The sequence below is a fragment of the Neovison vison genome, chromosome 1 (genome assembly GCF_020171115.1).
Source record: "Neovison vison isolate M4711 chromosome 1, ASM_NN_V1, whole genome shotgun sequence".
Classification (NCBI taxonomy): domain Eukaryota; kingdom Metazoa; phylum Chordata; class Mammalia; order Carnivora; family Mustelidae; genus Neogale; species Neogale vison.
The window spans coordinates 122,206,579-122,226,695 of record NC_058091.1 but is presented as its reverse complement, the minus strand read 5'-3'; the positions used below and the strand labels follow the sequence as shown (position 1 = coordinate 122,226,695).

Below are 20,117 nucleotides of genomic sequence, written 5' to 3'. Positions count from 1 at the left end.
AGAGAAAGGATCAGGAGGAAGCCTGGAACAAACAGCTTAGATCCCACGAAAGCAGAATCAGGGAAATAAATGATGCCATGAAGCGTTCCAACGTCAGAATTATTGGAATCCCTGAAGGGGAGGAGAAAGAAAGAAGTCTAGAAGATATAGTGGAACAAGTCCTTCATGAAAATTTTCTGAATCTCGCGAATGAAACCAGCGTTCATGTACTAGAGGCTGAACGGTCTCCAACCAAGATTATACACTCCAAAAAAACATCACGACACCTGATAGTCAAATTGAGGAATTATAATTGTAGGTATAATCTCTTGAAAGCCGCCAGGGCAAAGAGGCTCCTTACTTACAGAGGGAAGCCCATCAGAATAACGTCAGACCTGTCCACAGAGACCTGGCAAGCCAGAAGAGGCTGGCAAGATATATTCAGGGCACTAAATGAGAAGAACATGCAGCCAAGAATACTTTATCCAGCAAGACTGACATTCAAAATGGATGGAGAGATAAAGAGTTTCCAAGACCGGCAAGGCTTAAAAGACTATGCAACCACCAAGTCGACACTGCAGGAAATATTAAGGGGGGTTCTATAAAAGAGGAAAAATCCCAAGAATAGCATTGCACAGAAATATAAAGACAGTCTACAGAAAGAAAGACTTCAAAGGTAACTCGATGTCAATAAAAACGTATCTATCAATAATCACTCTCAATGTGAATGGCCTAAATGCACCCATAAAATGGCACAGGGTTGCAGATTGGATAAAACGACAGGACCCATCCATATGCTGTCTACAAGAGACCCATTTTGAACCTAAAGATACACGCAGACTGAAAGTGAAGGGGTGGAGAAGCATCTTTCATGCCAATGGGACTCAAAAGAAGGCTGGGGTAGCGATTCTCATATCAGATAAATTAGACTTCAAACTAAAGACTGTAGTCAGAGATACAGAAGGACACTACATAATCCTTAAAGGGACTATCCACCAAGATGATCTAACAATTGTAAATATCTATGCTCCCAATATGGGAGCAGCCAATTACTTAAGAAAACTGTTAATCAAGATAAAGAGTCATATTGATATGAATACACTAATCGTAGGAGATCTTAACACGCCTCTTTCAGAATTAGACAGATCATCGAAGCAGAAAATCAATAAAGAAACCAGAGCATTGAATGACACATTGGACCAGATGGACCTCATAGATATATACAGAACATTCCACCCTAAAACAATAGAATACTCATTCTTCTCAAGTGCACACGGAACCTTCTCCAGAATAGACCACATACTGGGTCACAAATCAGGACTCAACTGATACCAAAAGACTGAGATTATTCCCTGCATATTCTCAGATCACAATGCTTTGAAACTGGAGCTCAATCACAAGGAAAAGTTCAGAAGGAACTCAAACACCTGGAAGTTAAAGACCACCTTGCTTAAGAATGCTTGGATCAACCAGGAGATCAAAGAAGAACTGAAACAATTCATGGAAACCAATGAGAATGAAGACACTTCGGTCCAAAACCTATGGGATACAGCAAAGGCGGTCCTAAGGGGAAAATATATAGCCATCCAAGCCTCGCTCAAAAAAATTGAAAAATCCAGAACACACCAGCTGTCTCTACACCTTAAAGAACTGGAGGATCAACAACAAATCAAACCAACTCCACACATAAGAAGGGAAATCATCAAGATTAGAACTGAGATCAATGAGGGAGAAACCAGAGATACAGTAGAACGTATCAATGAAACTAGAAGCTGGTTTTTTGAAAGAATCAAAAAAAGTGGCTACACTAATCCGAAAGAAAAGAGAGAAATCCCAAATTCATAAAATTATGAATGAAAAGGGAGAGATCGCAACTAACACCAAGGAGGTAGAAACAATCATCAGAAGTTATTACGAACAGTTATATGCCAATAAGCTTAGCAACCTAGATGAAATGGATGCATTCCTGGAAAAATATAAACTACCAAAATTGAACCAGGAAGAAATCGACAACCTGAATAGACCGATATCTAATAACGAGATTGAATCAGTGATCAAAAACCTCCCAAAAAACAAGAGCCCAGGACCTGATGGATTCCCTGGGGAATTCTACCAAACCTTCAAAGAAGAAATAACACCTATTCTCCTGAAGCTGTTTCAAAAAATTGAAGCAGAAGGAAAACTTCCAGACTCTTTCTATGAAGCCAGCATTACTCTGATCCCCAAACCAGGCAAGGATGCTACCAAAAAGGAGAATTTCAGACCAATATCACTGATGAATATGGATGCTAAGATTCTCAACAAGATCCTAGCCAACAGGATCCAACAGCACATTAAAAAGATTATCCACCATGATCAGGTGGGATTCATCCCTGGGCTACAAGGATGGTTCAACATTCGCAAATCAATCAATGTGATACAACAAATTAATATGAGAAGAGAGAAGAACCACATGGTCCTCTCAATTGATGCAGAAAAAGCATTTGACAAAATCCAACATCCGTTCTTGATTAAAACGCTCCAAAGTATAGGGATAGAGGGAACATTCCTGAACCTCATCAAATCTATCTATGAAAGACCCACAGCAAATATCATCCTCAATGGGAAAAAGCTTGCAGCCTTCCCATTGAGATCAGGAACAAGACAAGGATGCCCACTTTCACCACTCTTGTTCAACATAGTATTAGAAGCCCTAGCAACAGCAATCAGACAACAGAGAGAAATAAAAGGTATCCAAATTGGTAATGAAGAAGTCAAACTCTCTCTCTTCGCAGATGACATGATTCTTTATATTCCATTTTTTGATTTCTCTCTTCTCTTGTTTTGTTTCTCAAATTCCACATATGAGTAAAATCATACGGTCTTTGTCTTTCTCAGACTATTCTGCCTGCATGATACTCTCTTGATCCATCCATGTTGCTGCAAATGACAAGATTTCATTCTTTTTTTATGGCTGAGTAACATTTCATTGCATAAATGTACCACATCTTCTTAATACATACATCTATCGATGGATATGTGGGCTATTTTCACAATGGAACTATTGTAAATAGTGCTGCAATGAACTAAGGATGCACATAGATTTTTGAGTTAATGTCTTCATATTCTTAAGGTAAATACCCAGTAGTGAAATTCTGGATCATATGGTAATTCAATTTTTAATTTTCTGCAGAACCTCCATACTGTTTTCCACAGTGGCTATACCAGTTTACATGCCCATTAATAGTGCCAGAGGGTTCCTTTTTCTCCACATCTTCACCAGCACCTGCTATTTCTTTTGTTTTTTATTTTAGCCATGTTGACAGGTGAGAGGTGATGTATCATTGTGCTTTGATTTGGATTTCCCTAATGATGAGTGATTTTGATCATCTTTTCAAATGTCTATTGGCCATATGGATGTCTTCGTAGAAACAAGTCTATTCATGTCTAATGTTCATTGGTTAACTGGAATATTTGTTTTCTCTTTGTTGAATTGCATTAGTTCTTTGCATATTTTAGATACTATCCTTTTATCAGTTATGTCATTTGCAAATATATTCTCCCATTCTGTAGGTTGCCTTTTAGTTCTGTTGATTGTTTCCTTTGCTGTGCAGGAACTTTTTATTTTGATGTAGTCTCACTCCTTTATTTTTGCTTTTGTTTCCCTTGCCTCAGGAGTCATACCTAGAAAAATGTTGCTGTCCTTGATATCAGAGAAATTACTGCTTGTGCTCTCTTCCAGGATTTTTATGATTTCAGGTCTCACATTTAGGTCTTTAATCCATTTTATATTCATTTTTGTGTATGGTATAAGAAGATGGCCCAGTTTCATTCTTTTGCATGTTGCTGTCCACTTTTTCCAACACCATGTGTTGAATAGACAGTCTTTTTCCTGTCACATATTCGTTCCTGATTTGTTAAATACAAGTTGACCATGTAAGTGTGAGTTTACTTCTGAGTTTCTATGCTGGTCCACTGATCCATATGTCTATTTTTATGGAAGTACCGTACAGCTTTGATTACTACAGCTCTGTAATCTAACTTAAAGTCTGGAATGTGATGCCTCGAGTTTCACTTTTCTATTTCAAGATTGCTTTGTCTACTCATGGTTCTTGTGGTTCTATACAAATTTCAGGACTGTTTGTTCTACTCTGTGAAAAACACTGTTGGTATTTTGATAGAGATTGCATCAAATATGTAGATTGATTTGGATAACAGAAATTTTAACAATATTTTTTCTTCCAGTTCATGGATTGGATTCTTGCCATTTGTTTGTGCCATTTTCAATTTCATTCATTAGTGTTTTATAGTTTCCAGAGTACAAGTTATCCACCATTTTGGTTAAGTTTATTCCTAAGCACTTTATTATTTTTGGTGCAATTCTTCAATGCCTTCCCACAGATGTTGCCCCGTGCTTGGCCATCACCAAGCTTTCCTCTCTCAGAAGCTCCTCCTGTGGGGCCCTTGCAGTCAGCCTCCCTCCTCCTCCTTGCTCTCAGCCTATGCCCCCTCTTTCCTGTCAGTCTGCACTTAAGTTCTTTCAGGGCACCCAGTCCCCCATTCCCAGACCCAGAGCACTAGTCTCCCCTGCTGCCTCTTGCCATCCCTCTTCCTCACTGACTAGAAAACTGCTCCAGGTCCAAATGCACAGGTCCTTGGCCTACATCCTGACTTTGGCTCCTTGACCCCAGTGGGCCTCATTCCTGACACGTAGCCCCAAACTGGTTGTTCCTGACACATGCTCAGCTCCAGCCTTTCCCTATAGCCAGGCCTCTCCCTGCCTGCCTTCCAGGTATGGTTGTCCCACCCAAACTCTTTGGGGGGTCTGACCTGCCACATCCCTGCCTGAATGGTCCCTACCATCTAGGTCCTTCCCCAAGGTGTTCACTATGGAGTTTTGGCTCTATTTTCTCGTCTGTTCCTCCTCCTTTCTAATATAGACTACCCTTGGGCTCACTGCCTAGCAGCTCTGAGACCCCTGCGTACTCTCTCTCCCCAGTGAACAATGGTAGGTCCATCCTATTCCCCACCAGGGGCATCATCAGGCCACTCTTCCAGTTTGAGTCTAGGCCCACACCTTCCCCTCCCCCAGAAGTACTGGCCTACCATAAACACCCTTGTGGTCACAATCCCCTCCACAGCTCCCCTGCCTCGCTAATCGTCCCTCACTTGGCACTACCTAGTCCCTGATGAAACTTCACCACAGGCATCATGGTCCATGTTTCTCCACTCCACCATAACCCTCCTGGGCACCATGTCACCCCTGGTCATAGATCATTCACACTTAACCACCCCCCACTTCCCCTCCCTCCTTGCTGATAAGACCTCTGCTTCACCATGGCCTTCTTGCTCCTCTCTTGGTCCCTGAAGGTCAGCCTCCCCCTACCTACAGGAGCCTGTGTCTCCTTCTCCTGGCTCCTGTCCCTGAATGTCTACCATCTCCACCTCCCTCAGCCAGTCCTTCTTCATTCTCCTTCCCCCCTTTCCTCTCTGCCTGCATTGGAAAGCCTCCTTCCTGTCCCTTGTACAGGTGCATTTCCTGTATCCTTAAGACTTCAAGCAGCTCAGCACAGCAGACCTTTTCTGAGAAACATTTGACATGCAGTTACTTGCAGGAAGAAGTTTCATTCATGTTCTATTTCCTGCCCAGAGTCCCATGGTCTTCATTTTAACCTCATGGTGGTGTCCTAGAATGGATCTGTGCATCAGAGAATTTTCAGGAGAGACGCTTGAATGGTCAGGCCTTCATGCACCATGACAGTGAGAAAGACATGTCAAAGCCACGGGGACCGTGGGAAGAGGAATTCCTGGGACCTGAGACGTGACACACAGAGTCGAAGGACTTGGAAGGTAACAGAGGAGCCTCAGAATGACTCTGGCAGACATCTAGCCCTGCAGGCACAGAAAGGAGGTGAGAGGGGGTTGGAGCAGGGGCGGGATGGAAGATTTGCCCAGGAAAGTTCAGGGCAGAGAGCAGAGATCTGTCTCTTTCCCTGGATTTGCCTGGGAGTGGGGGTGAGGATTGACTGTCTATGGATTTTAGCCTATAGGGACCATTATTCAGCCAGCACAGAGAAGGCATGGAGGAGAACAGGGAGGGGCCCCTCTGGTTGGAGTTGTCACTGGGGAAAGGAAAGCAGAGGGACACAGGATGAGAGAAGTCACTGCTGGATAGTGGCCAGTTCGCATTCCGTCTAGGAGATCTGGGCCTGGAAAAGCTGAGAAGACAACAACACCAAGGTCTTCAGGCATTTCCACTATAATGGGGAGCTCTTCTTCTCTTCTGACCTGAAGATCCATGGATGGACACTTCCCTGGTCCTCTGCTCAAACCTTGGCTATGGAAATCAAGAAGTCCTTGCATGTAAATGGCTGTCACAGCTAGGATCTCAGCCCATATACAGGGAGAGCTTTGTGGAAGTAGCAGAAATATCTGGAGTCCTGGATGAGTTTCTTTGACAGAAATGGTTCACCCCTGGGGCACAGATTTTCTTCTCTGCTGGACCCATTGAGCCTCCCCCCTACAGTCCTGTCCAAGGAAGCTTTCTTTGTCTGATGGAATGCACATAGGTTCTGCTGGTGCATTGTACTGTGATCCACCTGTCCTAAGAAAGCCTCTGAATAAAGGATAGAGACACCAATAATGTGGAGACAGAAGTGAATCCTCCCAGGGGTATCTGGGAGGCTCAGCTGGTTGAATCCAACTCTTGATTTCAGCTCAGCTGATGATCTCAAGGTTGTGAGTTTAAGCCCAGTGTGCGGCTCCATGCTCGGTGCAGAGTCTGTGGGATTCTCTTTCTCCCTCTCTCTCTCTGCTCCTCTGCCTGCTCATGAAATCTCTTGTTCTATAAACCAATCAATCAATCAATGAATAAATAAATATAAATAAAATAAAAAAGAAGAGGAAGAAGGAGGAGAATGAGAAGGAAGAGGAGAAGAAGGAGGAAAAGAATAAGGAGGAGGACAGGAAGAAGTAGTGATTCCTCCTAGTGGCAATAGTCCAGGGAGGCAGTGGTCCTCCTGCAGAAACCTGAACCAGAGAAGATGAGCGTCAGGCAAGAGAGGAAGCCCTAGCCTCACTGTCAAAAAAAGTTGTTCCCTTATAGTGCCCTCAGCCCAAGAACCCACCCATCATGTCCCACCCCCAAGCATCAACTCATGGATCCAACAGAGTGAGGCCTGGATCCCGGGTCCAACAACATGCCTGTCCAAAGGAACTAGGTCCTATGAAGCAGAACAGATTTGGAGAATGAGAGCTTCAGCCAGAGGTGGAAAGGCAAGAGAAACAGCCCTGACCTCTCTCTCTCTCTCCCTTAGAGGGGAGCAGGGCTAACCCTGTACCTCAATGGCTCTGTGCTTTCTTCTCCAGTGCTCCCAACACTGAACATGACCTGCAGCCAGACTTTGGAGGGGAAGTCCAGCCTGACAGGCTGGGTGTTCTATTTCTCTCCCAGGAATATCTCCCTGAGCAGTATGCCCAGCAGTTTAGGGGAGTCGTGCCTAGTGGGAATGGGACCTACTGGATGTGTGTGGCTATAAGGATTACTTAGAGAGAGGACCAGAGGTTCACTTGCTACATGGAAGGCACAGGGAACTGCAGTGCACACCCTGTGACCTCACATTCTGGGCCTGGTCAGGACAGGAGGCAGGGTGGGGAGAAGAAAGCAGTTCTGTGCTCCTGGGGTAGCCAGGTCAATATAAGACCCTTTTCCAGGAAAGGCCCTGGTGTATCAGAATGGAGTAACAACCTTCTTATTGCTGCTGGTTTCCTTATTGTCATTTTTGCAGAGTCCTCTCTCTAAGAACAAGAAGTCAACAAGAGCTGCGGGAGCCCAAGTGAGAAATATGAGCAGTGGGTGGGATGGGCGGGGCTCTCCTGGGATATGGGCGGGGCTCTCCTGGGATAGGGGCAGTCCCTCGGGTGTGCACAATATGGAGGGCACGACAAGCCTCTGTAACAGGAGCTGAAGTCAGAATGCTGAGAGAGTGGGAGCCACATGTACATATACACCCTTAGCCCCATTCAAAGCCAAGATCCCTGGGATCCTTGAGTGGTGAGCATGACTCTTCTTACTCTGGATGAGGATTGGGTAGTGGAGGCTGAGACGCCCTCTTCTGAGCTGGTCCCTACTTCTCTCTACCCTCAGGCTCAGCAAGGTTGGTCCAGGGGCATTTCCAGGTGGAAAGGTGCAGGAGAGGGGGTGACAGTGGCAGTTTCAGGATGCAGAGGGTGGATAGATAGCCTCAGAGATGGGGTCTCAAGAATCTCCTACACCTCATTTACAAGAAGGTTGTAAGAGGCACTGGCTGAATTGCCTGGGGAGTCAATGCTAGGAAAGGGGCAAGCAGGCTCTGGCAGCCTCAGCCAAGCAGCATTTGGGGAGGACCTGTGATTCCAGGTACAAGTGGACCAAGAAGGAGGAAGGAAGGGCTAGCGTACCTGAAAGCTGAGTCAGGCATGAGAGTGGAGGGCTGTGAGCATGGGATTTTCCTGAGTCAGGTCATGTACAGTCCCCACTGCAACCTCTCTTTCTAGACTGCCTGCCAGTCATCTGAGCTTTCTGATGTGCCTTCCAGTTAAGAGCTGCTGGCTCAGGGGAGGGGAGAGAGGAGGCTGAGCTGCAGGTGGGGTCGGTGCTGTAGTGAGCATGGCCAACAAGCAGACAACAGCCCTGGTGCACAGGTGGTTATGCAAGTGGGGATCCAGACACCCATGGAGAGAAGGTGCTGTGTTTGTGACGACTGCCTGGCCTCAGGGAAGAGGTAATAGGACCTGTCCTTCAGGGATGCCCTGTGCTCCTTGGAGCTTGAGACGGGTTGGGGCTTGAGACAAGGGAAGGCTTTGAGTTTCTGCTCCAGAGTGCTGTTCTTGGTCCCAGGGCCCATTCCTGCTCCTATCTTGTGGTTGGTGGAAGCAGGCCCAGGTGACAGTGCTGAGGGATCATGTAGGGCAGCTGAAGACTAGCACAAGCTGAGAAAAGAAGTGTGAGAGAGAAAATAGTGAGGGTGTTATCCTCCTTCAGAGAAAGGCAAAGCTGAATTTAGACAACTGAGGAAGTCCTGAGAGCACACAAAGCAATATTTGGCACCAGATGGCCTTCTGCTGGTTTTTCTTTCCTCCCTGAGCTTGTGAGCCTTCAAGACCTGGATTAACACCAGATGGCACCGACGGGCCATAATGGCAGCAAGCAGCATTTAACAGCCTCAGTACACTCCCCATTGAGAGGCAACATATTTTAGAATATTCTAGACCATTCAGATCTCCAGATAACTATAGCCCCAACCAATGTCACACAGAGCAGAAGAGCTGTTGCTGGGCCTAGCTGACTCACACAATGAGAGAGAAAAAAAAGGTGGCTGTATTATTTGGAGATTTTTTTGTTATCTAGCAATAGGTAACAGAAATGTCTAATGTACTACTGTTATTACGTTTTATTTATTGTCTGTCTTTCCTGTGAGATGGGAAGCATTAGGACAATATGTGCTGTGTCTGTGGCATTAAATGATTACCAGGCCTAACAGAGTTTGGCCCAGAGGCATTTATGGAATATACTTAAGGAAAGAAAGAAAGAAAGAAGTGATCAGAATTCCTTAAACTTGGACTTGGAGCTTGTAAGAGGAAAGAGTATAGGCATTTGGCATGGGGAGTTCTTTTTGAAGTGTGTGTGTGTGTGTGTGTGTACGCGCGTGTGTGCACGCATGCGTGCACGTCCATGCACCTGCACAAGTTCCTATATGGGTTTAGTACGTACGTATTGGTCTTGGTTGCCTGAAGAAGGAACCAGGAATATGAAGAGTACCTCCTACACTCATATTCCAAACACATGGGTGGTATAGACAGGTAGCACCTAACCACCAGATGCCTCTGAGATGTCTTGAGCTTGGGTTTTAATTATGTTGTAGGTCATTGACTCAGCAGCAGGGCTTCAGGCCCTTTGGAGCACATGGTGAGCCATCCTCAAATCCCCAGATCAGCCATTAGGGTAGAAATGAGATTTGAGGTTGAGTAGCAGAGCTCCTGTCTAGCTGTTAAGGGTAGCAGACAGTGGGACCTGAGGTGGTCAGGACTGAAGATTCTGGCATTCACATCACTTGACATCACTGAGGAAAGAGCCAGTATCACAGTCTCTAGCATCAGAGACAGCAGTAGGAATGAGTGACAGGAACTCATGTCCAAAGTCATCTCCATGGAAAGTGGCAGTGTGTTTACCAGAGCATCCAGCATATTTGTGGGGCTGGCTGCAGATCTGGGAATCAATAGTTCTGGCTTGGAGACCTCTCTGTTCCCTAAAGCCAGAGTCCCTGGGCACTCAGTGGGGAGGAAAGCTCAATATCGGTGTAGATTGTTGGGAAACACTTTACAAGCCAAACCTGACCATTCATGCATCGCCCCTTTCCGTAGGGCCCTGTGCTACTGTCATAAGTCAGGGACATACTGGGGAGGTAATGAGTGAGCAGGAATAAAGGAGCTCAGGTTTCTGTCCTCAGCCCTGTGACCACAAAGAGGTATTGCCACTCTGCTCTCAGATTCTCACCAAATAGCACTGAGGTGGGGGCAGGGAGGGGGCTGGAAGGAATAGGGATGTAGTGAGCACTCACATGTTCAGGAAAAAGTGTAGACTCAAAAATGACATGGGGTAGGTGATGTGTATACGTAAGGCTGATTTCTGGCACACAGCCTAGAACAATAAGGAAATTAAAACAAACAACAAACATGTTGACGGGAGAATCTGACTTTCAGAGTTACCACATCATAAGATTGAGATGACCCATTTTCAAAAATAACAACAAACAAAGTGTACAAAGAAACAGGACAACATGGCCCATTCCAAGTTAAAAAAGAAAAAAAAAGAAAAAAAGCAGAAAGTGTTCGTATGGAAGATCCAATGGTGGACTTACTGGACAAGTACTTTATTTATCAGAGGGAGAGCACAAGCAGGCTGGGTGGCTGGCAGAGGCAGAGAGAGAATCAGGCTTCTCATTGAGCAAGGAGCCCAATGTGGGACTCGATCCCAGGACCCTGGGATCATGACCTGAGCCAAAGGCAGCGGCTTAACCAACTGAGCCACCCAGACATCCCTCTGGACAAGTACTTTAAATCCACTGTCTGTATGATGCTCTGAGAATTAAAGAAGTCAAGATAAGTAGATACGGGTAAAATAAAGTATTTACAAAGAGATACAACACACAAAAAGAAACTAAAAGGAAATTCCAGTGCTGATATCGACAATAACTCAAATGAAAGTTTTACTAGAGGTGTTCAAGAGCAGATTTCAGCAAGTAGAAGAAAGAATCACGGAACTTGAAGGGAGGACCATTGAAATGATCAAGTCTGAGGAACAAAATGAAAACAACTGAAGAAAAGGGAAGAGAGCCTACTAGGGAGCACTGACATACATATAGGGAACCAACCAGCATCTGGGGAGTTGCGGACAGAAAAGAAAGAAAAAGGTAAGAAAGAGAGATTGTTTGAAGAAATAATGGCTGAAAACTCACCCAAATTCAAGAAAGACATGAACATAAACATACTCCAATCAAAGCATAGAGCTTGGCAGAATAGTGACAGAGGGATGATCCAACTATATGTATTTAGAAGACACTCACTTTATCAAAAACCACAAATACTTCAACAGTGAAAGGATGGGAAAATGTATTCCGTGCACAAAATAACCAAAAGAAAACTGGAGTGTTTCTACTAATATCAGTCAAAATAGAATTAAAATAAAAAATATTTAGAAGAGACAAAAAGAACAGTAAATGTGAACACACGTTTCAACAGAACATGAAGATGTAACTATTATAAATGAGTAGCACTTAATAACAGATCAACAAAATCTATGAAGTTAAGCTTCATAGAATGAAATGCAGAAGTAGAGAGACCCACAATAATAGTTGGAGAATTCACTATCCCATTCTCAAAATTGGATAGAGCAACAAGCAGAAGAAAATTAAGGGCTTGAGCAACATTAAAAAACAGACTAGGGCGCCTGGGTGGCTCAGTGGGTTAAGCCGCTGCCTTCGGCTCAGGTCATGATCTCAGGGTCCTGGGATCGAGTCCCGTATCGGGCTCTCTGCTCAGCAGGGAGCCTGCTTCCTCCTCTCTCTCTCTGCCTGCCTCTCTGCCTGCTTGTGATCTCTCTCTGTCAAATAAATAAATAAAATCTTTAAAAAAAAAAACAAAACAGACTAGATCTGACTCCCATATACAGAACACTCTACCCACAAATAACAGAATACACGTTCTTCTCCAGGGTACATGGGGCCATTCCCAGAATGCACCATATGTTGGACCACAAATTAAGACTCAACAGAATCAGTAAGAGAGATATCACATGAACTATCCAACCACAACGGGATGCAGTTAGAAATCAGCAACAAAAGGAAAACTGGAAAATTCACAAATTGGTAGAAATTAAACACTCTTAACAAACGGGCTGAAGGAAATCACAAGTAAAATACTTACAAATACTTAAGTCAGTGACCATATCCTCCATGAGGATTCTGCTTGTCCCCTTCATACCCCGTCTGCCTTCCTCCCTCCCGAAGAGCTGGCTATGAGATGACAGGCTAAGGAGGAAGAGAGAGAGGAGGACCAAGAGAAGGAAGACCTAGCCACATCTGGGTGGTGTCTGCAGTGCCAGCAGAGGAGGTAGCGGCAGTGTTGACAGTGTGGGTTGCACCCTGTGGAGGACAGTGTGTGTGTGTTTGTGTTGGGGCTCTTTCCCTGAACTTTCATCCAGACACCTGGGATGCGGCCCCTCAGGTGTAGAAGATAAATAATATCTCTTTTAGTGACCCATGTGCCCTCTTCTTCTGTTCACCTTGACCTGGAAAACTGGCTTTGAAATTACCTTTTTGCCACCTGATCCAACTTACATGTCAACCTGTGATGAATTTGAAAACCGCTGGACTTCACACCAGTCAGAAAGAGCAGACCGACAGTATTCTTCTAGAGAAAAAGATGCTATTGAGAGTGTTCCTTGACTAGAACCAGTCAAGGCAACAGAATTGCCTGTATCTGGTGTGTTATTTACCCAATGCCTTGTATGCTTTACTCTTCTCACATGGAAATGCTGTTGATTTTAATCAAATGATCAGCTTTTGCATATCACTGAGATCATGGATTAATTGTAGTATATTCTCGTATGCTTATTCTGGGTATGGTTCAAGTTCTGGGAAACCAACAGAGAGGAATCTCTATGCAGATAGAGGAGCTGCTGAGCTTGCTCTTAGGACAAGATGTGGCATTTACCCTGAAAATGTGATCGTATATGGCCAGAGTAGATGTTCAGCTCCATTTGTAGATCTTGCTGCTCGGTTTGAGAATGCTGTTGTTACTCTACATTCTCCTTTGACCTCGGGAATGTCAGTCACTCTTCCTGATACCAGAAGACCTATTCTTTTGAAGTATTCCTAAACATGGACAAAATCTCTGAGAGAACTTCACCAGTGTTAGTAACTCATGAGACTGAATAAAGGACAGGCAAGACTAAGTAGGAAAATGGGTAGGGGATGATGTGACTAAGCTCACATAGGGGGCTATGTAACCAGGCTCACAGAAAACCCACATGTGGAGAGAATAATATGGCAGAAGGTGAGGGGCCGGAGAAGAAAAGAAGGAGACTAGAGGAGCTGCTGGCTGAGAAAATGGCTGTTGATGGTGGATATGGGGACACTGGAGACTGGGAAGGTCACTGGAACCATGTAAGAAGTTCCTTGAGCTATCTGAACCCTTCACACACCCTGATATCGAACCAAGCAGTTAATCTCTCCAGTTTTTTGTTAGGTACATGTAAAATTCTAGTCATTGGAGCTGGTGGCTTAGGATGTGAGCTCCTGAAAAATCTGGCATTGTCTGGTTTTAGACAGATTCATGTTATAGACATGGGCACTATAGATGTTTCCAATCTGTGTTGTTTCTTAAATTCCACAGGAATGAGGTCATATGATAATTGTCTTTTCTGATTGAATTATTTCACTTTGCATAATACTGTCTAATTACATATATATGTATACTATATATAATATATATAATGTGTATACTATATATTATATATTATATATGTGTGAGTATACCACATATTCTTTATTCATTCATCTGCTGATAGACATCTGGGCTCTTTCCATTGTCTGGCTATTGTGGACATTGCTGCTATAAACATTGGGGTACACATGCCCCTTCGGATCACTGTATTTGTATCTTTAGAGTAGATACCTAGTAGTGCAATTGCTGGATTGTAGGGTGGGTCTATTTTCAACTTTTTCCAGAATTACTGCACTTGCCTTCCCCCCAACAGTGCAGGAGGGTTCCACTTTCTCTGCATCCTTGCCAACTTCGCTCATTTCCAGACTTCATTTTAGCTATTCTGACTGGTGTGGTATCTCATTGTGGGTTTTTTTCTTTTTTAATTTCTTTTCAGTGTACTAGAATTCATTGTTTATGCACCACACCCATTGTAGTTTTGATTTGTATTTCCCTGATGCCAAGTGATGTTGAGTTTTTTTTTTTTTTAGTTTTATTTTATTTGTTCAGTGTTCCAAGATTTGTTTTTTAGGCATCACCACCCAGTGTTCCATGCCATACATGCCCTCCTTAATACCCACCACCAGGCTTTTCCATCCCTATTCCATCCCCTCCAAAACTCTGTTTGTATCTCAGAGTCCACAGGCTCTCGTGGTTCATCTCCCCCTCCAAATTCCCCCAACTCCGTTCTCTTCTCTTTCTCTCAATGTACTCCATGTTTTTCCTAATGCTCCACAAGTAAGTTAAACCATATAATTGACTCTGCTTCACTTATTTCAATCAGCATAATATCCTCCAGTCTCATCCATGTTGACACAAAAGTTGGGTATTCATCCTTTCTGATGGAGGCATAATACTCCATTGTATATATGGACCACATCTTCTTTATCCATTTGTTTGTTGAAGGGCATCTTGGCTCTTTCCACAGTTTGACGACTGCGGCCATTTCTGCTATGAACATTGGGGTATGGATGGCCCTTCTTTTCACTACGTCTGTATCTTTACGGTAAATACACAGTAGTGCAATTGCAGGGTCATAGGGTAACTCTATCTTTAATTTCTTAAGGAACCTCCACACTGTTTTCCAAAGGGGCTGCACCAACTTGCATTCCCAACCACACTGTAAGAGTGTTCCCCTTTTTCCATATCCTCTCCAACACTTCCTTTTTTTCCTGTCTTGTTGATTATGGCCATTCTAACTGGTGTAAGGTGGTTTTGATTTCAATCTCCCTGATGGATAATGATGATGAACATTTTTTCATGTGTCTATTTGCAATTTGTATGTCTTCTTAGGAGAAATATCTGTTCATGCCTTCTGCCCATTTTTTGACATGATTATCTGTTTTTTGAGTGTTGAGTTTGAGTAGTTCTTTATAGATCTTGGATATCAGCTCTTTGTCTGCGGTGTCATTTGCGAATATCTTCTCCCATTCTGTGGGTTGCCTCTTAGTTTTATTGACTGTTTCTTTTGCCTTTGGAGATGTGTCTTGAAAGAACTCCTCAAACTCAACACCCAAAAAACAGATAATCATGTTAAAAAGTGGGCGGAAGACATGAACAGACATTCGCTGTCTCTCTCTCTCTCTCTCTCTGTCGAATAAATAAATTAAAAATCTTAAAAAGTATGATATGGCTCATATATACCATGGAATATTACACCTCTATCAGAAAGGACGAATACCCACCTTTTGTATCAACATGGATGGGACTGGAGGAGATTATGTTGAGTGAAATAGATCAAGCAGAGAAAGTCAGTTATCATATGGTTTCACTTACTTGTGGAGCATAACGAATAACATAGAGGATATTAGGACAAGGAAAGGAATAGTGATTGGGGGAAAGCAGAGGGGGAGATGAACCATGAGAGACTGTGGACTCTGAAAAATAAACTGTGTCTTTTGGAAGGGAGAGGGTGGAGGGATGGGTGAGCCTGGTATTGGGTATAAAGAGGGCATTTATTGCATGGAGCACTGGGTGTGATGCATAAACAATGAATCTTGGAACACTGAAAAAAAGAAAAGAAAAGAACTCAAAACATATGTGGTGTATATAAATAATGGACTATTACTCAGGCTTCAGAAAGGATGAATACCGATCATTTGCATCAACATGGATGGAACTGGAGGAGATTATGCTAAGTGAAATAAATCAACAGAGAAAGACAGTTATATTGTTTCACTCATATGTGGAACATAAAGAATAGCATGGAGGACATTAGGAGAAGGAAGGGAAAAATGAGGAGGGGGCAGGAATCAGAGTGGAAGATTAACCATGAGAGACTATGGACTCCAGAAATCAAACTGAGGTTTTTAGAGGGGTGGGACTAGGGGGATTTGTTAGCCCAGTGATGGGTATTAAGGAGGGCATGGATTGCATGGATGCCTGGGTGTTAATCATGGAACACTACCTCAAAAACTAATCATATACTGTATGGTGACTAACGTAACATAATAAAAATTATTTTAAAAGTCATTTTAAAAAAAGAGAAAACAATTTCCTCTTGGGAGGGGAGTCCCAGCTCTTACCTCAAAATTCCCCTTGAGCATTCCTACTACCACCTTATTGGCTTCAAGTACTGACCACCATTAGTAACCAAAAGCACAGAAAGAAAAAGAAAAAAAAAACCTGAAGATTTGCCAGTGCTTTATTAAAGACTATAATAACAAGAAAGTAAACACAGTATCACATGAGGTGCCTGGTGGGTCAGATTGTTGAGTGTCCAACTGTTGATTTTGTCCCAAGTTGTGATCTGATGGGTTCTGAGATGGAGCACCTCTTTGGACTCTGCACTCAGCAGGGAGTCTGTTTGGAGATTCTCTCCCTCTGCCCCTCCCCCTGCTCTCCCTCTCAAATAAATAAATCTTTTTAAAAAACACAGAATATCCATAAAACTAACTAAATAGCAGCTCGTCAGTACGCTGAGGCACTATGCCATCCCCATGTACTTCTGGATAGACGATGGAACTTCTGTTCCCACGCTTACTTCCTTCAGCTCTCTCTCATACCTGGTTTTTCTTTTTCCTTCAAACTTCTGAGATGCAATCATTTCACCATGAGAGAATTGCCTCACTATTGTGTCTAGGATGGCTACAAATCAATGATTTTTAATTAAAATACAATTCAAAGAGTTATTGTAATATGCTTTATAGCAGTATTTGTCACTATTGCTATGTTGCGATCATGGCAAAGGCATTATTTAGCCAGCTCCAAAAGGAAGTTGTAATCTCAGAAACAAAATAATAATTAGTTATTCCATGTTTGTCAAGGAATTACCATTGAATCAATCACATACATCACCAACTGGATGTAAGTAAGGGGTAATGTTGGTACAAAGTGTTGCCTGCCCTGTTTTCTTTCTCTATTGCCTGTCTGAGCCTTTCAGGCCAGGCTTTATTCCCTTAATGTTTATTAATGCAATTCCAGCACTTGTCCTGGAAACTGTAGGTTCTTTGAATTCCCACTAAGAAAATTTTTCAAATGATAATGAGAAGAAAATATTGTCTCTTCCTCTACAGTTGCAGAAAAGCAGATTTAGTTTTGTGACACAAAATTCAACTTACAAATGTAATTTCTGACAAATACATCTCCTAAAACACCTGGCCTTCAAAGATCATTGCTATGCTCTATAAAAGTAACCTCTAACTTCCAAAAACTCTATAACTGTACTTCATTGTCTAAGAATTGCTTTCTAGAGATTAATATTTAAACAAACTCTTCCCTGTTTGCTCAGGAATTTTCCAGTTTTAGCACTGAAAGTTCCACATCCCAGGAAAACTCAGTTTCAGGCAAACCCAGATGGTTGGCCAATGTAATCAACATCTTTGTGTTCTAGAAGGTAGAAATGCAAGCCAATGTTCTTTGTAGAGTCAGAAGAATATTATTAGCATGTAATTCTTCCTCAAGCAGGAAGATGTGAAACCTGTGGTTGCAATATTTCTTGCTTAAATGAAGAGGCTAAGAACATGCATTTCACTAAATGCAAGCAACTGTAAACAATAAACTTGTGTGATAATTCTAAAAAAGTCAACATGCTCCAAGTCCCCAAACAGGCATTTATGCTTGTGCTCAAATACTCATGACAAATGCTCGTAACAAAGGAAACATGTTAATAAGTCTACAATGTACTAAAATAAATTTAGGATTAATTTTAAACTGCTAATTAGTAATAACTTGGGTGTTTATTTAGAATTTAGAGAAACTTTGAGGAGAATGGATTAATGGATTCAATAAATTTCAAAATTTTAAAAATTATAATTTTTAAAATAGGAGTGCATGGGTGGCTCCGTTGGTTTAGTATCTGACTCTTGATTTTAGCTCAAGTCATCATCTCAGGGTCATGAGATCAAGCTTCACAATCAGCTCCAAGCCCAGCAGGAAGTCTCCCTGAGATTTTCTCTCTCACTCTCCCACTGCCCCTCCCCACTTTGTGTTCTCTGTCTCTCTCTAAGATAAATAAATAAATCCTTAAAAAGTAAAATAAAATGTTAAAAATGCCTCACCTTGAATGAACCAGTAGTACTACATTAGAATCAGGAACATCAGTATGAACTCAAGTTTAACTTCATATAAATACACATAGATACAAAAACAAGTATAGACATGTGTGTCTACATGGGTTTGTATGCTACATGTATTACCTAGCTCAGTCTGCAGGGAGGCCTAGAAACAATGATATCCCAGTAGCACATCCAGCTCCTGGTCTTGAACCCACAAAGAAGCATAAAAGAGCTTTCGGTAACCAGAGCTGGAACAATTTGAGCAACAAAATAAATAGCATAGTACGGGATCATAGCATAGAATATAATATAAATATGAGATTACACTACATTTTTAGTAAAGGAATAAAAGAAATGGCTGAAAAAGGGTGTGGACATAAGGAACAAATATTCCCCCCCCACACCAAAAAAAGTCCAGTTAAAGAAGGCAGTCAGAAGATTCTGGCAGTTGATTAATGAAGGTGGGAACAAACATAGATCACATCACTCATAGAAGGAATACAAAAAAGAAGAGTGAAAATTTCCTCCATCAAATCCTGAAAATGCTCAATCCTGAAGATATCAGATGGGTAGAGTTGAAAGACAGGCCTGACACAAGGCTTTGGTTAAAAGTTTGTATGTAAAGTACTATGTCCACCATTGCCTTCCACAGCCTAGATGTAAAATCCTGGAAACCTACATGCCCATTCTCCAGAGGGTCTCTTCTCTAGGAAAACTGAGGGATTTCAGAGAAGAGATGATCTCTGAGGCCACAGATAAAATCCTCAGAGAGAGTTGAGAAGTTTTGCATCTGTAAAACAAGAATTAGACACTGGTTTTCCCTGCTGATAGGAGTTTCAGAAGTGAAAAAGAAGAAATGGAAGATGAAAATTATCAGAGAAATAATATTAGAGAATTTCCCAGAAATTGAAACACAAGTTTACTTATTTATTTTGTTTGTTTGTTTGTTAGAGAGAGAGAGAGAGAGAGAGAGAGCGCATTGTCACAAGCAGGGGGAGGGGCAGAGGGAGAGGGAGAAGCAGACTCCCTGCTAAGCAAGGAGCCCCATGTGGGACTCCATCCCTGGACCCTGGGATAATGAGCTGACCTGAAGGCAGATGCTTAACCAACTGAGCTACCCAGGCATCCCAAAACACCAATTTTTATATTGAAAATCCCCACTGAATGTCCAACATACTGAAAGACAAAACAAAACAAAAAGATGTAGGGAACATTATTAGAAATTCTGTAACACTAAATCTGAATAACACAAATGAGAAAATACAGGTTATCTTCCAAAAAATAAGAATAACATCAAGTTTCTCTTGGTAACCCTGTATGCTAGAGGACAGCAGACCAAAACCTTCAAAAAATATGAGAGAAAATGATTGTCAGCAATTAATTCTCCACTCTGCAAAATTACCTGGCGAGTATGAGGTAAAATACAGATATTTTTCTAAATGCATGAATTCAAATAAATTCTCCTCAGACCTATCTTTTCTAAGAATTCTACTTGACAATATGCTTCAACAAAATAATAAGCTGATCATGAAAAAGAAAGTTATGGTAACCTGACTTGGTAGATTCAACCTGAAAAAAAAAAATGGTGAAGGAGTGTTCCCAAATGGCAGCTAAATAACAGGTCTGGGGAAGTCAGGCCAG

General features: G+C 42.5%; 1 pseudogene; it reads left to right on the top strand.

The window, feature by feature from the left end:
- Positions 1 to 5,712: 5,712 nt before the first annotated feature.
- On the top strand, positions 5,713 to 13,433 carry LOC122906578 (annotated as a pseudogene).
- Positions 13,434 to 20,117: the final 6,684 nt, after the last annotated feature.